This window comes from Lagopus leucura, unplaced genomic scaffold (genome assembly GCF_019238085.1).
Source record: "Lagopus leucura isolate 7727_CA_CO unplaced genomic scaffold, USGS_WTPT01 Super-Scaffold_810, whole genome shotgun sequence".
NCBI classification, from domain to species: Eukaryota; Metazoa; Chordata; class Aves; order Galliformes; family Phasianidae; genus Lagopus; species Lagopus leucura.
Genome location: NW_024962261.1, coordinates 8,056,303 through 8,073,093, shown reverse-complemented (window position 1 = coordinate 8,073,093; position 16,791 = coordinate 8,056,303).

Genomic DNA, 16,791 nt, shown 5'->3' with positions numbered 1-16,791 from the left:
TAGAAGCTAATTTACCATCCTTAAAGTAGATAAAGAAAATAATATTGTTCCCACTGTCTTTCTAAAGAGATCTTTAGCAAAAAATTAATATGTATAGGCATGTGTGAGCACCAGTATTGTCCTTGTTCAAAATGGCTTTGAAAGAAGTCATTTGAGATGACAAATTTAAAAGTTGGTGTGTGTGATATGACAGGGCTCAGGCAAATGACATAACCAAGTGAGGCAAAGCGCATTCAAAATTACTGAAAGGATTTACTACAGCATGTAATGGAGCTGTCAAGCAGACTAGGTCTCTCATCTGGTTGTTCCTGTTGGCTCACTGCACTTTGGTATGACACAGCTGTGCTTTCTCAAAGGTGACAGGCTGTTGCATCCTGACTGCACTGGATTCTGCGATAAAAGTCCTTCATGCAAGGCAATGAATAGCTGAATAGGATACAGGAAATCTGAATCTTGCTTACCTTGAAAAACTGTCTTACAGGGATGTGACGGCTCAAATGATCCCAGAAGCCTAAGGAAATCTGTGGCAGCAAGATGGTGGAGAAGAGTCTTGGTTCAAGTATGGAGTCGGTCCCTTTCCAGCTGATGAGCGCTGTAGGAAAGGCTCAGACCATGCTGTGGAGAATGTGAGCTCTCCAGTTACCGAGCACCATTTATGGCAGTGCTTCTCCTCAAGACCATCCATGACTTAAAAACTTACCAAGGCTGCAGAAGCAGTGGGCATGGAAAAAGCAGAGGATCAGGCCAGACTTCAGCTGTAAATGTGATCAAGTGAGTAGCAGTACCCAAAGAAAAGAGCTACATCAGGTAAGCTATTCAGATATGCTTCTGGTTGGTTTGGCAGAGCTCAAGGACTGAGTGGCACCTTCTGGAGCCTTTTCCATCAGGATTATTTAGGTGCATGGAAGCAGTGAGAGCTCTTGTCACAATGCTGTTTTTCACTGGCAACAGTTCTAGCCACGGTGTGTACTTTCCTACGCTGTGAAGCAGTTGGATACCAAGGGAATAGGCATAGTTTAAATGCCAAGACAGATTACAGCAAAACAGACAGTTTGGAAGGGGCTGGACCACGGCCAGGCAAAGCAGTGCTGGGGGTCTGCTGGTTCTCTCCACGCCAGTTGGTGCTGCAGAGGAATTGTTGTACTTGACCATTTCAGTGGTCTTGCACACCAGGGTGCAGGTGGTGCTTGCTGGGACAGAGCATCTCCACCACATTACACTGGGCAGAGCCCCTTCCCCATGATCCAGCACACAGTGGGGCACTCTGCCTTGCCCCTCACAGTCCATACGGCAGCGGATGCTGGGAGCCAGGCAGTCCCTTAATTTTTCAGTCCATTAAGTGTTCATGCTCTCTTCCCATCTTGCTGTTGTTCATAAACATGACAGACAATAATCAGAAAACAAAAGCATCTGAGTTCTCTCTTCTGGCAAAGCAGCACATTCACAACCAACATCAAAGGTGGGCTTTGGTAACCATTAGCGCAATGCCACGTTTCAACGTGATCAAAGCAACCAGTGCCCAGTCACAATAAAGAAGATGGAGCTCTGATTCAGACGCTCCATGAAAGGCAACGAGAAAGAGAGCTGGGGAGAGGGTGAGAGAGAGCATGTTAAATATAGGGGGGCATACAGCTGAGATATCCTTTTACATCAAAACTGATTTTCATTTCAAACCCAATTACACCTCGGAGCTGTTCAGTCCAACACTGCTGTCATCTTTTGCTTTCAATTGACATTGCAGATTGTGGAATAGAAAAAGCTACCACAAAGCATGTCTCAGTTGAAACTCAGGAATCCTGACGTTTGTGACTGCAGATGGGTAATTTGTTGAGAGCTGGGATACACGCTCCAGCCTGATTGGTGCTGCCTACCAGACTGACTCAGTTGTAGGTGAGGGACTCTAGCTATCACCTAATCAATAACAGGAGCCATTTTGCTTGCTCCAGTATAGGGTAGAAAGCTCTGAACGTAGGGATGCTGGCTTTAGTGCAGCTGTGTGCCGTTAGCCAGAAAAATTAATAAAGCTGGAACCTCAAGTGAAGAAAAGAAAGCGATGTAGGTAAATAATTTGACTGTCAGAGATGGTTAAAATTTATCCCTGATTTTCTCTGATATCAGTGATTCTGGGCTATGTGCTTAGAGCAGGGGTTTGCAGTCACAATCTAAGCAGAAGTGGCAGCATCTATAGCCAGAGAACGGGAAGAAAGGAGAAAGTATGAGGATGCTCTTACCTGAAAGGGAGGACAGAAGATTATCATTCCATGATAGAGTAAGGCTGAGATAACGGAGAAGAATTTGCTTGTAGGGAGATATGAGAACCCCTGCACTTTGCACTCTGACCTTCCATTGTCCCTTGTGCAGCATTCAAGAGGATTGTGCAGTTCCCTCAACCTATTTAAGAGAAAGAAACCGTGTCAAATCTCTCCATTCCCCAACCAGCTGTCTTTCAGATCACATCTATATTATATTCTAGCAGGACAGTATGGTATAAGATGTACGTTAATTAATACTGTGTTTAACGTTAATCTGTATGGATAAGGACAACTGCATCTGCTTTAACATAACCGTAAGCAACTCACAACACTTTGGACATAACAACTCCTGTACACAGTCATTGTTAAGTAACTTTCAACACAATTACTCAGAATGATTAATGCTTTTTTTTTCCTGAGGTGTCTTTTTCAATAAACAAGGCCTTGGAATGTGTGTTTGTCATTGTTTCCATACAGTACAATACAGATGGCCACTCCGATGATTCCTGTAAGAGGTGGTTGCCTTGCTCTGAAAAGCATTTACATTTGGGATCCATGATGTCCATTAACATAAGTTCTTGTAAGAGCTCTGACATTTAGAGAAAATATAAAATGTACTTTGATTGCTGAAGTTAATTTTAACAAAACCTCTAAACAGTCTGATGAAGTAGGCATTGGATTCCAGTTCTATTGTTACGACTTTTGAATTGTGCATTACAATAAGAAAAACTAAAAACATCTCGAGAAGGCAAAATTTGAGCATAGAAAACTTCCACATTTCTTGCACAATATCATTACGCTTTTCCTGTGCTTTACAGAACAGTATGGATATTGAGGTTGCAGAAGTCAGCTGTGTTGAGAGGTAGAAGATGGAAGCAATAGCTGTTTTGCAGCCCAGCACAATATTGCTGTTCACTTTGGTCTGTCTTTCTGCATATGGATGATCCTGGATACCCACTTGCTGCACGGGAGATTAGTGCCTCTGCCTCCTCACAAGATGAGACGTTTGTTCTGCACTATGCTTAGGCTAAGAATATCTACCAAAGCAGTCAGTATGTATGTAGAGGTGATAGGAGACTCATTAAACTGGTGAATGCACTTATCAGAGGAACAGGTGTAAATATATTTGGTAACTTTAAGTTATGCAAATGTGCATTCTACTTTCTCTACAGTCAAAGGTACTGATTATTTTTCTTAAGCAGGTCATGTACCGTGCTAGCGACCGCTCAAAAGTAAATATCGCCAACAGCAGTGCAGAAAAAAGTGTTGGACATGAGTAGTATGTACTGTATTTCAAATACAAGTCATCAGTCATCAGCAGGACTGTAGTTGTTCATGCTAGCATTTACGTGACCATGATGAAGAAACAAAAATCACAGTGGCCTACAAGCAAAACATTTGTGTGTTTTTAATTCCTTGCAGGTCCTGTTCTTTCAGCTGTTTTACAGACCACTGCATATTTCTCAAGCTTATTGAACTTCACAAGATTCTCTCCTAATATTCCCAAATCCACCTTTATTTTGTATTTACTGGAATGGAAAGAGTGAACTTATGCATGGATATATACTGAAGAACATTCTGTTGTTTTGTTTTGTTTTGTTTTGTTTTTTTCCTCTTTTCTTTCCTTAAGCCAGAAAGTGATCTGCTTCACTGCTGGTCAGTTGGCAGGGAGGAGAATCCAAGAATTGATGTAGAAGAAGAAATGGGAAGAATTGACTGATTCCTGTCACTGAAGAGGTTTTCTCCGCTCAGTACTAGCAAGAGATAAACAGGTATTTATTGCTGGGAAAAAAAAAAAAAAATCTAAAATTATAAATACCTGCAGCCTATCTCCAACAGATGCAACCCAGTGCCAGTCTTTTGTACATTTGGAAAGCTATTTCTGCATGCTTTGGGAGTGCCTCGTGAAGTAAAGTAATGAAGCTATTGTAAATATGTATGCCTAACTATGGATCTGAATTAAGAAGTGATTAAGTTGTTTTTTTCTACATCAATAGCGTAAAACATACTTATTGGCTGCTTTCTGTTTGTTCTCTGTATAGGAAAAGAAAAGTCAACAACCCAAGAGCAAACAAAAACCAAAAGAGGAAGCTAGCCACGTTCAGTGCTGAAAAGTAAGTTGCAAGCACTAAAAAGAAATAAATAATGAAGGTTTCCACAGCAACCTAAGTTCTGTAGTGTAAACTGATGACTTTCATCAATACATTTTGTTATATAATGATAGAACAGATACTCTATAAAAAATGTTGGATGCATTCGAATTTAGATTATTAGAAGGTTTGGCACGCTCCAAAGACCTGACATCAATTAATTGAGTTCCAGAGGCTTCAAAAAATGCCGTGTGCAGGGTGTGGTTTTCTTCCTGTGGTCAGCCTTGTGCACTGAAGCTATGTGTCTGGGTTAAAGATCTTATTAATAACTGCATACTGTAAGTATGCCTGCTTTGGTTTCTGCTCCTCAGAGTAATCTGGGAGGCGTTCCAGAAGAGCAGCAGGAGCGTAGCACTGCTCGCTGTCCTTCCAGTCAGCACGGCCTGGCGTGAACACGGGCCTTGCGAGAGGACATCCACTCCTGCTCCGTAGCAAGGAACAGTGAGAGAAGCCCTGTCCCTGTGCCAGAGCAAGATTTTGTGGTGTTTAAACCGGTTCCTTGTGAGCGAGATCCAGGCTGTGACCATTTGGGTGCCCTCAGCTCCCATCCCCCTAGAGTAGCGATTGGCTTTCTGTGCTTTTTAAAAGAACTTTAGCTCGTAGGAGGGTTTTAGGTACTGGTTTTCACCGTAGAACCGCCCAGCGCGACGCGGGTCCCACGAAGCCCCGGTGCTGACGCAGCGCGGCCCGACTCTGTCAGCGCCGCCCCCGCGCCTCGCGCCTCGTGCGGCCACATGACAGGGAAGGGGAGGGGACGGGGGGAAGCGCAGTGTGAATTGCGCCATCGGTGGCGGGGCGCGGGGGTGCGAGTCTGTCGGCGGCGATAGGAGCAGTGGCGACGGGGCTCGGGGCGAGCAGCTCAGCGGGACCGCGTTCGGAGAGCTGCCGTGCCGGCGGCGGGCAGGAAGGGGAGGAGGCGACCCACCGGGCGCGGGCAGCCTGAGGCGGAGGCTGCGCTGCTGCGGCCGCGGAGCTGCGCCCCCCTGAGGGAGAAGAAGGAGCAGCGCAGCCGCCCCGCTCTGCGCAGGGGACCCGCGGCCGACGGGCGTCGTAGCGTCAGCAACTTGTAGAGCCCGGGCGAGAAGGAGAAATACGGCGTGGGTAGGTGCTGCCGACCCCCATCCCGCTGCCCTGCCGTCTTGCCCGGCCTCGGGGCGCCGCCTGCTCCGGGGCCCGGTGGTGCCCACAGGCAGAGAACGCTAGCTGTTCGCTGTATAATAATAGAAGTAGGCAGCATGTGCCTGGTTGTCTCCCTAAACATATCATTACCATTAGGGATTGTCTGTATAGGGTTTTTTAAGTTCCGCCGTGGGTTGTGGTCATCGGCTTCTGCAAAACTTCTGCAAATATGAAAAATGCCCTCTGCCTTGCTACAGAGATATGAGCCACGCTGCTGATGTGTGCTTTGGACTGTTGGCTCGCACACAGAAGCCGCAGTGCTGGTGATGCTTCAAGCAAACTCAGGACATGCCAGCAAGCAGCAGAATGCAATGCTTTAGGTTAGTGTAGCACCCTCTTGGTTTGGTGTGTCCCACACAGCTTCTGTAATATGCAGATGAATCAAGAATTCACTGTTGAAAAGAGAAAAGCTCATTGAGTGTAGTGTGTTAGAGGAGAAGCTGTGAGGCAAAATCTAATCGCTGGGATTATGTAAAATTAACAGACTGCATTGCGCACTGTGTGGTTGTTTGGAGGATGCAAAGTTTCTGAAACTTGCTCGAGTGTGAAGCCCTGGTGTAAAGCCAAACCTCTTGTCATGGTGCTAAACTTGCAGTTATCGTTGCAGTGTGTGGTTCCGGAAACAATTCCTCATCTTCCACATCGTGTTGGTTTTCCTCCTTTCTGTGGTTGTTTTTCCTTGCTGTGAGATGCTGGCATGGAGGGTTTGGGATTCAAGGGGTTTGAGCTCTGCTGGGCCAGTGAGAGTGGGTGGGAAACATTGTTCATGTCGGAAGTTTGGTGCCACAGGTGGAGGCAGTGCTGAGGCTGCATAGGGAGCTCTGTTAGCCCTCCGTGCCAGATGCACTGTGCTGCAGAAGGTGTAGGTGGAGTTTTGTTGCTGGGAGGTGCGTTGCCAAAAATATAAAAGGGAAATAAAGTAGGTTTTGATTTCTTAAAATCTTGGTGATTTAAATTATTCCGGCTCCACAAACAAAAGAATGTGTGCTGAAGGAATTTTCTTGGCATGAGTTATTAGTATGAGCTTCTCTCTTGGGTTTTATTAATTTGTTTGATTTATCACTCTTCATCCCAAGAAACCCACTGTGCTCAGTTGTACTTTTCTCCATGAACTCCTCAAGCTCTGAAATGTTTCTGATGTGCCTTTGCACTGAGGCAGTATGTGTCACATCCTTGTTGGGGGAGGGGGAGGAAAGTATGTGTCAAACCCCTGCAACACATCACACAGCTCTCTGGTGAAACACAGCAGTTTCCCTGAGCAGGCCTGGCTGCCTGCTCTGTGCTTTGGGCACAGGAACACTGTGCCTCAATGTAGAGAATTTGGATGTAGTTCTCTTTATTGAAAGCAACTCTTGATTTGTGCCTTCCTTTCATCTCACTCTGGGTGACAAATGATGAAATATGTCGACAGTCCATGAAACTGCAGCATTACCTCTTTAACGTGGTCTTCTGATGTGGAATACTGATGGGAAAACCACAAAACTGTGACATTTACATCTTTTTCAGGAGATTTCCCCTTGTACTATGTCTATACAGAAGGGTTTTCTTGTCTGCAGTGGCTTTCAAAGAGTTTCAGAAGACATTTGTCACTCACTTGCTGGCACCCTTTGCAGCTACACCGACTTGTTACTGCATGAGAATTGATTAAAGTAATTGATGGAACATCAGAAGCTTTCTGGCAGTTCCAAAGTTCTAATGCCTGTATAGCTGCAGCCGAAGAAGCCTTGGATGCCTGCAGCTCTGTGCAGCACTGCCTGGCTTGCACACAAGTCCTCACATACTTTTGCAGCAAAGATACTAAAAAATCGCTTTGGATATTCAAAATAAAGAAGTGGAAAAACTGCATGACGCAGCTGAAGTTCTTCCTTGATTGCTCCTCCCTGCTACTACCTGCAGTCTGCTGCGATCGTTTCTCTTCAGCTCCCTGTAGAAATGCTTGTATGCAGCTCCTGTGCTCCCAGCTGCTGTTGGGAACGCATGCCCTGGGGATGGCAGCAGCTCTCCTGTGGGCACTGCTGGGCACAGCCCATTGTATACACTGCTGCTCGGCTCTCCAAGTGCGTTATTGCAGATAACGAACTCCAGCCCGTTAGTGCTCCAGTGGTTCTGAAGCAGCCTCTCTCTTAAAGTATTAGTTGCATTAGGCTTCTGAAGCAAATCTTCTGTAACAACAGTGAATTAAAAGAAAAAGCTCAGTGGGTGAAAAAGACACTAGTAAATAACTGCTAATTAAAAATATGGCAAATGCTTGTGAGCTGATTACCTAATTAATTAAGCTGCAAATTTTTGCTGCTTTGTATGTACAAGGAGCATTTAGGTGATGCTCAAAAAAAAATAACCCCAAACCAAAGATCTACATAGTTGATGCTGTACTTTGTGGCTGACCATGCTACAAGTGTGGGTGCTAAATCACAGGGAAGCACAAAAACCTGCCTGCATGAACAGCACCTGCTGTTGCTTTGTTTGGAGTTACTGGGGTTAAAATCTGTTGATTGCTTTATTTGCATAAAGTGATTTTTGTGTATTTATTTTAATTATTAAGTAGGTAATAGTAAGAAGTAAGTCTCTAAGCAGGAATGCGCAGAACAAATGCTTCTCTTGCTGCTAGGAAAGGCTGGAGCATCTTAATGTCCTAGTTCCAGGTCTGTTCTGTAGCTTCCGCATTTTGATCAGTCTCTTCATTTTTTTCCTCTGCTGCTATATATTGGCCTGGGCATCTTGCAACACATAGTAACGTATGGAAAAGCAAGACTGTAAAACTCAGAAAAAGTCTGCCTTGCCTCCATGCAGCTCCTGCCATCGTGCTCAGTTCTTGTCGTGAATTAGTCACACAACACAGGGTTCTCTTGCCAGAAAGATTTCTTTATTGCTCTAATGATCATGATCATGATGTATGTCTCTCTCTCTACTTTTTAAAGCTAGTCTTTTATATTCTAACACGCATATTCAGTACATTTCCACTAACAATCCATTGGCTAGAAAGCAAGCAAATTCCTTAACAAGTCTTCATATCAGAGAATTCATAAGCAGAGGGTTTATCTTATGACTGGGTATAAGAAACCCCTGTTTATTCAGACTCTCTGTCCTCTCCGGAGCCTCATTACCAACAAGTCAGGACTTGACGAGGCTGAGCTGACCTCTCTATCTCCCACATCTCCTCCTTCTTTACTAATGAAAAAAGCATGATTTAAAGCTTGTATCATTTTCCGAGCACACTGTAGTAAGCAAGGAGTGCAAACTAAAATACAGAGAAAAGCAATAAGACAAACTAACCCTATTTTTAACATGTTCTGTATCCACACTCCTGGGTTTCTGAAGAAGCTTGCAAATATATCCAACCTGTCATCAACCTGTAATTTCTTAACTCCTTTCTGCAAATCCTGAATGCTCTTATATATTGATTTTGGATGTTCTGACAAATTCATGCAGCACATGCCATCAAAATCCTGACACCCATGACCTTGAGCTAACAGCAAGAAGTTTATAGCAGCACGATTTTGTAATGTAGCATGTTGTACTGAGTCTTTATCTAGTAGCAGTCCACTTAGAGCCAAGGAAGTAGCATTTGTTTGCTTGGCTAGCCAGCATCCAAGTTTTTTAAGCGTGCTCAATGCTTTAACTGATGCAACGCCAGGGGCTAAAAAGGATGCTGCTGCTATTCCCCCAGGATTCCAAAATTCTACATTATCCTTGCATTCTGATTGAAAAGCATGTCCAGCTTGCTTAAAGCGCTTTTGATGGTGAGTAATCATAGAGATATTAGGTGTTAGTAAAGTTAGTCTTCCCAAACTGCATGGACCTCCTTTGATGTGAGAGGGGATAGCAGACCATGCTCTGTCCCCACAGATGAGAAAAACTCCTGCTGGCAAGCTAAGCGGATGGCTACTAGATCTTGAGAAGTTAGGTGAAGTATAATTACACCAAGCAGAATGATTTCTATAAGCAGCTAAACTGGAATTAACACAGTGAACTAATGATTGGTTCTTTCCGCTGTAGTTAAAATACAAACAATAATCCATTTTAACCGAACCCAACAGTTCCAGTTCTTGTGGTTCCAGATTGCTCTGTTGCAGACGTAGTACCCATCCATCCCATTTGTCGACTACTGCGCTCGTGTTGAATGCTATCTCAGCAATGGAGTTTGGGATGGGCCATTTGTCTAGGGGTTGTCCCACCAAACATGAGAACGGGTTTCCTGGTGACGCAGTTGACAAACAGAGTGTGTCTTGTCCCATCTTGTTGGCAAGGGTGACCCATACGTTCTGCTTTGGTTGAGCTGGAATCCAAAACGCTGATGAGAGCGCGATGATCATGTTACAGCAGATGATGAAAGGGATGGCTGTACCCATTGTGCTGGTACCCATCTCAGGCCTGTTCCTGTTGAAACACAAGCATAACCTCAACCCCAAGTTATCAACAAATAAGGTCCTTCCCATTGTTTAGAGTTTATATTTTTTACCATAACCTGTGCCTTTGCCTTGCCAGGAGTTAAGGTATTACAGCCAAAAAAATGCCTGGACTTCTATTGTCCTGCGATTTAGAAAACTGAGAACATAGCATTCTTCAGCTACTCCTTCCTGCAGGGTCATACCCTTGCTCCCCCCTTTTTTGTTTTTGAAGCATGGCCTTTAAGTACCACAGGTTTGTTTGATAATAGCTTGGCCTGTGGGAGAGTGGGGTAAGCCTGTCAGGTGCCAAATTTCTAAAGAGGTCAGTCCTCGAGGGTTAACTCCTATAGAAGGTGTTGGTACAACAGTTTGACAGTCTGTGGTATGTTCTGCCTGGCCTGATCTGTGGTCAGTTGAAAGGCATGCTGCAATGCCTTTGCATTTTGATGATAAAAATCATGAGATAACCATGGTTGGGCAAACTGATCAGGAACAACAGTTGCTCCTGCCGGTTTGTCCGCCTGTGCATTACCCTTGGAAATGGGGCCTGGCAGAGGGGAGTGAGAATGAACATGCTGAATGAAGTAAGATTCTGAGCGATTATCTAGAAGCCATTTTAAGTGCAAAAGAAGTGTGAACAACTGCACGTTAGTTGTCTCCTTTAGATAAGGGTGTGCCGGTCACATTACAGTGCCTGCAACATAAGCAGAATCTGTTATTATGTTGATGGGTTCTGACCATCGCTCGAACACACTGCATGTTCCACAACTTGTGGAGAGCCGGTGGTGACATGGACGTCACTCTCCCAGGTCCTGGCAGTATCTTTCCATACAATGACTGCGTGGCCAGTCCTGCAGGATCCATCTGCAAAAACACTAAGAGCACCTACAAGAGGGGTTAATGATAATTTAGAAACTGGTAACAAATACACAGTGAGAAGAGATTGTAAAAGCTTGTGCACTGGCAGATGAATACTGATCTGCCCCACCAGCACACACTGTAGCTGTTGTGACATGCGGAACACAAAGTCCCATTGCTTGAGATCAAATGGAACATAGATTGTTTCTGGATCTGTGCCATCTAAGGCTAATAAATGCGCCCTTCCCCTGCAAATGACCATAGCTACCATATCAACTCTGGAGGTAACAATCTTAGCAAATTTGTGTGGCAAAAATGCCCATTCTAAAATTACCAATGGGTTGGGATCCCCTTGACCCACTGCGCTAACAGTCCATAGGGCTGGAAAGGAGAACTAGTAACAAAAAGACTGATAGGATGATCAGGTTTTCTTCAGTGTTCTGTTTGCTGTGTCATCTTCGAGATGGCAGTATTCAGTACTGTCACTGCTGCTGGTGTCAAATGTTGTGGTGATGATAAGCCTGGATCTCCTTCCAGTAATCTGAAGAGAGGATGAAGACCTGTAGAAATTCCCACTAGGGGTCGCACCCAATTTATAGCCCCTAAGAACTTTTGCAGATCGTTTAAGGTGTTAATTTGGTACTCTGATTCTGAGGCTGGATTCGAGTCTGTGAAATCCTCCAGCCCAGATGTAGCCAAGGTAGTGTCTTTTGGATTTTGTTCTGTGCAATCTGCAATCCTGCATGAGTTGCTGCTGTTATAATCAGTGACACAACTTTAGTCACCGTCACCTCTGTTGGTGTGGCAACCAGGATATCATCCATGTTGTGATATATGCAGACATCGGGAAACCTTTGGTGTAACAGGAGATAAAACAGTGTCAATAAGTTGTTGACAAGTGGTCGGGCGTTCTTTATGTCCTGAGGCAACACAGTCCAATGGTATCTGCGATGGGGTTCCCCATTGTTAATAGAGGGAATTGGAAATGCAAACATGGTGCATCATCAGAGCACAGTGGGATGTTAAAAAAACAAGTCTTTTAAGTCTATTGCTATTAGTGGCCATGATTGCGGAAGCATAGTGGGGGAAGGCAGCCCTGGTTGCAAAGTGCCCGTATCTTCAATAATAGCATTAATCTTTCTGAGATCGAGTACCAGTCTCCATTCTCTCATCGTTTTTTGATCACAAACGCAGGGGAATTCCATGGGCTTTTAGTCAGCATTATATGTCCAGCTGTTACTTGTTCTTGAACAAGGATATTTAACTGCAGTAATTTTTCTTGGGATAGGGGCCACTGGTCCACCCACATGGGTGTATCAGTTTTCCATACTGAACATGGGATTTGCTGCAAGGCAGTGGCCCCTGGGAGAAATCCATACTGATGGAGAATCCCCACTGTCCCATACAATCTCTCCCCCACAGAGTGACGGGGCTATGTGAGACACAAGGTTTCACAGAGGCAGCTCTGCCTTCTGGCCCAATGATTATAAGAACTGCTGCGCTTTGTTTTGGCACGGTGTGCCCCCTTATGCCTGTTAGTACTGCATTGGGATTCATAAGTGGGCACTGCGGTGGCCAGAGTGTCACAGGGATGATCATAACATCTGCACCGCTGTCAGGGATGCCTATCACTTTTAGCTCTTGTTTCCCTTATCACAGCACGCAAGTCAGATTTGGTCTCCCCTGCGAGACTTTCTGAGACCAGAAAGCCTGAGGTTCACTGGTTGATCCAAAGCTATTGTCACTCCATGGGATGTTGGTTCATTGGGGCGGGTTAGGCTTAAAGTAAATCAGTTGTGCTATATGGCTTCCGACAGGGACAGTGCAAGGTGAGGTTGGTGTCCACAGCATTATCTTTATTTCCCCAGTGTAATCTGCATCAATAACACCAGGCAAAACAAAAAGACCCACCTACATTGCAGAAGACTGTCCGATTAAGAGTGCTGCCATGACATTTCCCAGTGGTCCATAAATTCCCGTGGGGGCTAAGGCGACAGTGGTATCATTTAGGACTGTGTCTGAGGAGGTGGCTAAGTCCACACCGGCACTACCCCAGGTTCTGGCATACAAGCTGCAGCAGATGCTTGAGGGGAGTTTACTGTCATCGTGCACCCCCCCCTCATGCTTCTCTGCGAGTTTCCCACTGGAGGAAGCAGCTGGCCATTGATACCACATTTTGACCAACAATCTCACGCTCTGTGATTGCTCTTCTTGCATCTTGGGCATAATTCTGATTTCCTGTCCTTCCGCAGACACTTTGCGCAAACGTGACCAAATTGGTTACAGCCAAAACATCTGCGCTGCTGGTTAAGAGATAAAGTGGCAGACGCCTGGGCCGTGAGTGCAGCTTGATGCGTGTCAACATTTGTACAGGCATTAATAGTGGAATACTAATCAGTAGTGGGACTTTTTAAAGCAAGTAACATCTTCTGGCAATCAGTGTTTGCATTTTCAATTGCTAGCTGGTGAAATATGAAAGCTCTTGCCTGCGTGTTATTGACCTGCTTCTTTAGCCAATTCTTAAGCCTGTCCAGAAATGTTATATATGGTTCTTGGTGCTGCTGTTTGATGCTCACAAAAGACTGTCTCTGCTCCCCCGCCTCAGGCACGGCTCGAAGGGCACGCATTGCCAGCTGCTTAACTTGCTGTAGCCCTTCTGCAGGAATTCGTGCCTGCTGAGCTGGGGTGGAGAAATTCCCCTCCCCCATCAAAGCACTCACACCTACAGCCCTGAGCGGATTTCTCTGCGGCAGTGCTTGATTTTCAGTCGCCTGGGTCTGTGCCAATCCTCTGTTTTGATTCCCACATAGTATACTGCATATCGGTCATGATAAGACGACACATCATTTTAAAATCATGTGGTGTGAGAATGGAGCTATTACATATGGGTTGAGTCAAATTCACAGTATACGGGGAGCTGATGCCGTAGTCTGTGACCGTACGCTGTAAATCTCGCAGGATACTACACGATATAGCCTCCCACCACGGCTCTTGTTCTGGGTCTGTAATTACAGGAAATGCCCGTAACATATCCCTGTCTCCAGCTTTCCTAGCCTCCTTCTGAACGAGCGCCCATGCACTGTGTGGATTGTGGGGAAACAGATGCAGCTCTTCATCAGTTTGTCGGGCCAGGATCACTGAGATTATCAGGGCCCTCAGGAGCGTGGCGGCAAGCCCCCCCACGGTGTTGGTAACGAGGGGGTTGCAGGGTTGCTGGCACAACGGGTAAATCTGAGGAGGACTCTGCAGCTCCTTCATCCTCGGGTGGACTGGGGTGACCAACGATAGGCCCGCATGACTTTTTAAAGCTTCAAAAATTTTTCTCCAGGTTTCTTGCAACCCGGACACCTTTAGGGGATATGTCCAACAATTTCACCCCGATCCCCTCCCATGTCTCTGGCTTGTAAACTGACTGGTGATGGAGGGATCCTTTCTGGTGGTCCACACAAACATTTACTGTAGATCAGGAGAGGATACTGACGACCCCGCCGTTTGAGTATATACTGAGAGGTAACTAGGATGTTTTTCTGTTCCAGGGTCATTTTGTTCCCCATAGTGTGCACACTTACCTTCGTCCAGTGAGAGGCAATCGAATAGAAGGGATGATGAATCTTCTGTCCGCTGTGTTTATCTCAGCACTCCCCTATATGGGCTTTCCACGTTTTTCTCAGTGTCTGACGCGTTTTTTCTCAACACCTGACGCGTATTTTTCGATGTGTTCTGGACCAGTCAGTCTTCAAGTTAGGCTGAGTCTCTGGTCTGGTCCCTGTTTGGGTGCCAATTGTCGTGAGTTAGTCTCACGACACAGGGTTTTCTTGCCAGGAAGATTTCTTTATTGCTGTAATAATCTTGATGTATGTCTCTCTCTACTTTCTAAAGCAAGCCTTTTATATTCTAACACGCATATTCAGTACATTTCCACTAGCAATCCATTGGCTAGAAAGCAAGCAAATTCCATAACAAGTCTTCATAATCAGCAGAGAGTTTATCTTATGGCTGGGTACAAAACACCCCTGTTTATTCAGACCCTCTATCTCCTTTCCAGGGCCTCATTATCAACAAGTCGAGACTCGATGAGGTCGAGCTGACCTCTCCATCTCCCACAAGTTCTCACTCCCTCACGTGTTATACAGTGAGTAGGTGAAGGAGTACTTTGAGGTGATTGACACTATAGATTTCCTGCATCACCAAATCAGTTTATTACATGTTTAAAATGAAAAGTTCCAGAGAGATGGAGAAAAGCCTCTCAAAAAGTGGGAAAATCTCCCTGTTTGTTGGAGGGGCCCTGGGCAGCTTGGTCTGCTGGGTTCAGCCAGCCCAAGGCAGGGATGGGGCTGGAAGGTCCCTTCTAATGCAAGCCACTCTACTGTTCTGTAAGTTGGTAAATTGGGAAGCAATATCAGTCACTGCAGCTGGGTTCTGTGTTGTGGGATGTACACTGTATTTCATCTTCTCCTTCTTACCTTGCTGCCAGTAGCTGTAATGGTCTGGCAGCAGCAGGAATGTGACTAAGGATATTCTTCGGTGATGTGTCTTGGGACTGAAGCCATACAGAGGCGTGTGCTCAGAAACCTCAGAGTAACAGTTTTCTGGGAGATGGTGGTAGTTGTGGGCTTGCTGATTTGTCTGGAAAACTAGGTGGTCAGTGCATTGGAGTAGTTCTGAGTTCTGAGATATTGCCCTGAAGAGCACAGCTTTTCTTTGTGGACTTGAGAATGAGCAAATGAATTAATTAGTTGGGGTCATAAAAGAGGTACATAAATGTTATTTGACTGAATGAGAAATGAATCACCCTTCGAAATGCCTGCAGAAGAGAACAGCTCCTGAGGGGTGTGTGAGCAGAGACTTTCAGTATAGGCAGGAAAGCCTAGCAAGGCTTCATTTAGTGCAACAAGCAGTGCAGTTTCAGTTCAGTGTACGTCTGTACTTCTGTTACTGAGATAGCCTGTCATTGGATATACTGTGCGAAGAAATGAGTGTGTCTTGGCTCATTTGCCTTAGAAAACAGCAACCAGACGACAGCATAGCTATTCGTATGAAAAACTGTTCTTAAGAGCTGAATGAGAAGTGACCTAATACTAGTTTGAGATCATCTAAATGCTAGCTGCCCACGTTACGGTAGAAGCTAGCCAAGATTTTCAAAGTACAGGAGAAATAAAGTTGAAAAGAAGGTTTTCAGATAGTGTGTGAAGGCAAGGGACCCGGCAGTTATTTTAGCAGTTTATTGTGTGGTTTGTATGGAATGTTGTGTGATGCTGGTGTAAAGATTTGGAGTGTTGCAATATGGGTTCTAACTTTTGTTGCTTTGAGCACTTTGCTTGCTCATGGTTATGCTGTAGGGTGTGTTTGGCCAGTGCCTTCAGGACTTCTGGTATTTGCTGGTGGAATGGGGAAAAAGCTCTCTGGCCTGTTCACAATCAGGCTCATCTCCTAAGGATGGCAATTCTCAGGTGTACAAGCTATGTGTCCTCATCTACCAGTATCTCTCCACCAGTGATGAGCAACGTTTTATGATGGGATTTGGCAGTTTCAGACATACACTTCCTACAAATGTTATGAAAGTTGCTGATGGGATAGGAAGGGAAGAATTTTCTAGTGATTTGCAATACGAATGCAAGTAAGCAGTTGCTGACTCACTCAAAAGAATAGGTAAGAAAGTTCTCTCAGGAGTTTTCCTAGTCCAACTTTTTTTTTTTTTTTTTCTGGAGGATGTGGAGGGGGAGCTGTTAGTGTGAGTGTGGAGTGACTGGGAGGCACTTTTAGGGCAGGAATGGAGATGGGTAGAGACTGGCACTGCCTTGGCTTTGTCGTGGGGTTACCTATGAAAGGGAATGAGAATAGATTGCCCGATTGTAGGAGTACAGGCTTTGTGCACATTCAAGAAATAAGTTCATTGGTTTACTTCTTTTGTGTAGCTGTGCTTTGGAATAGTCTCAGTGAAATTATTTGTTGGCATTTAAATGC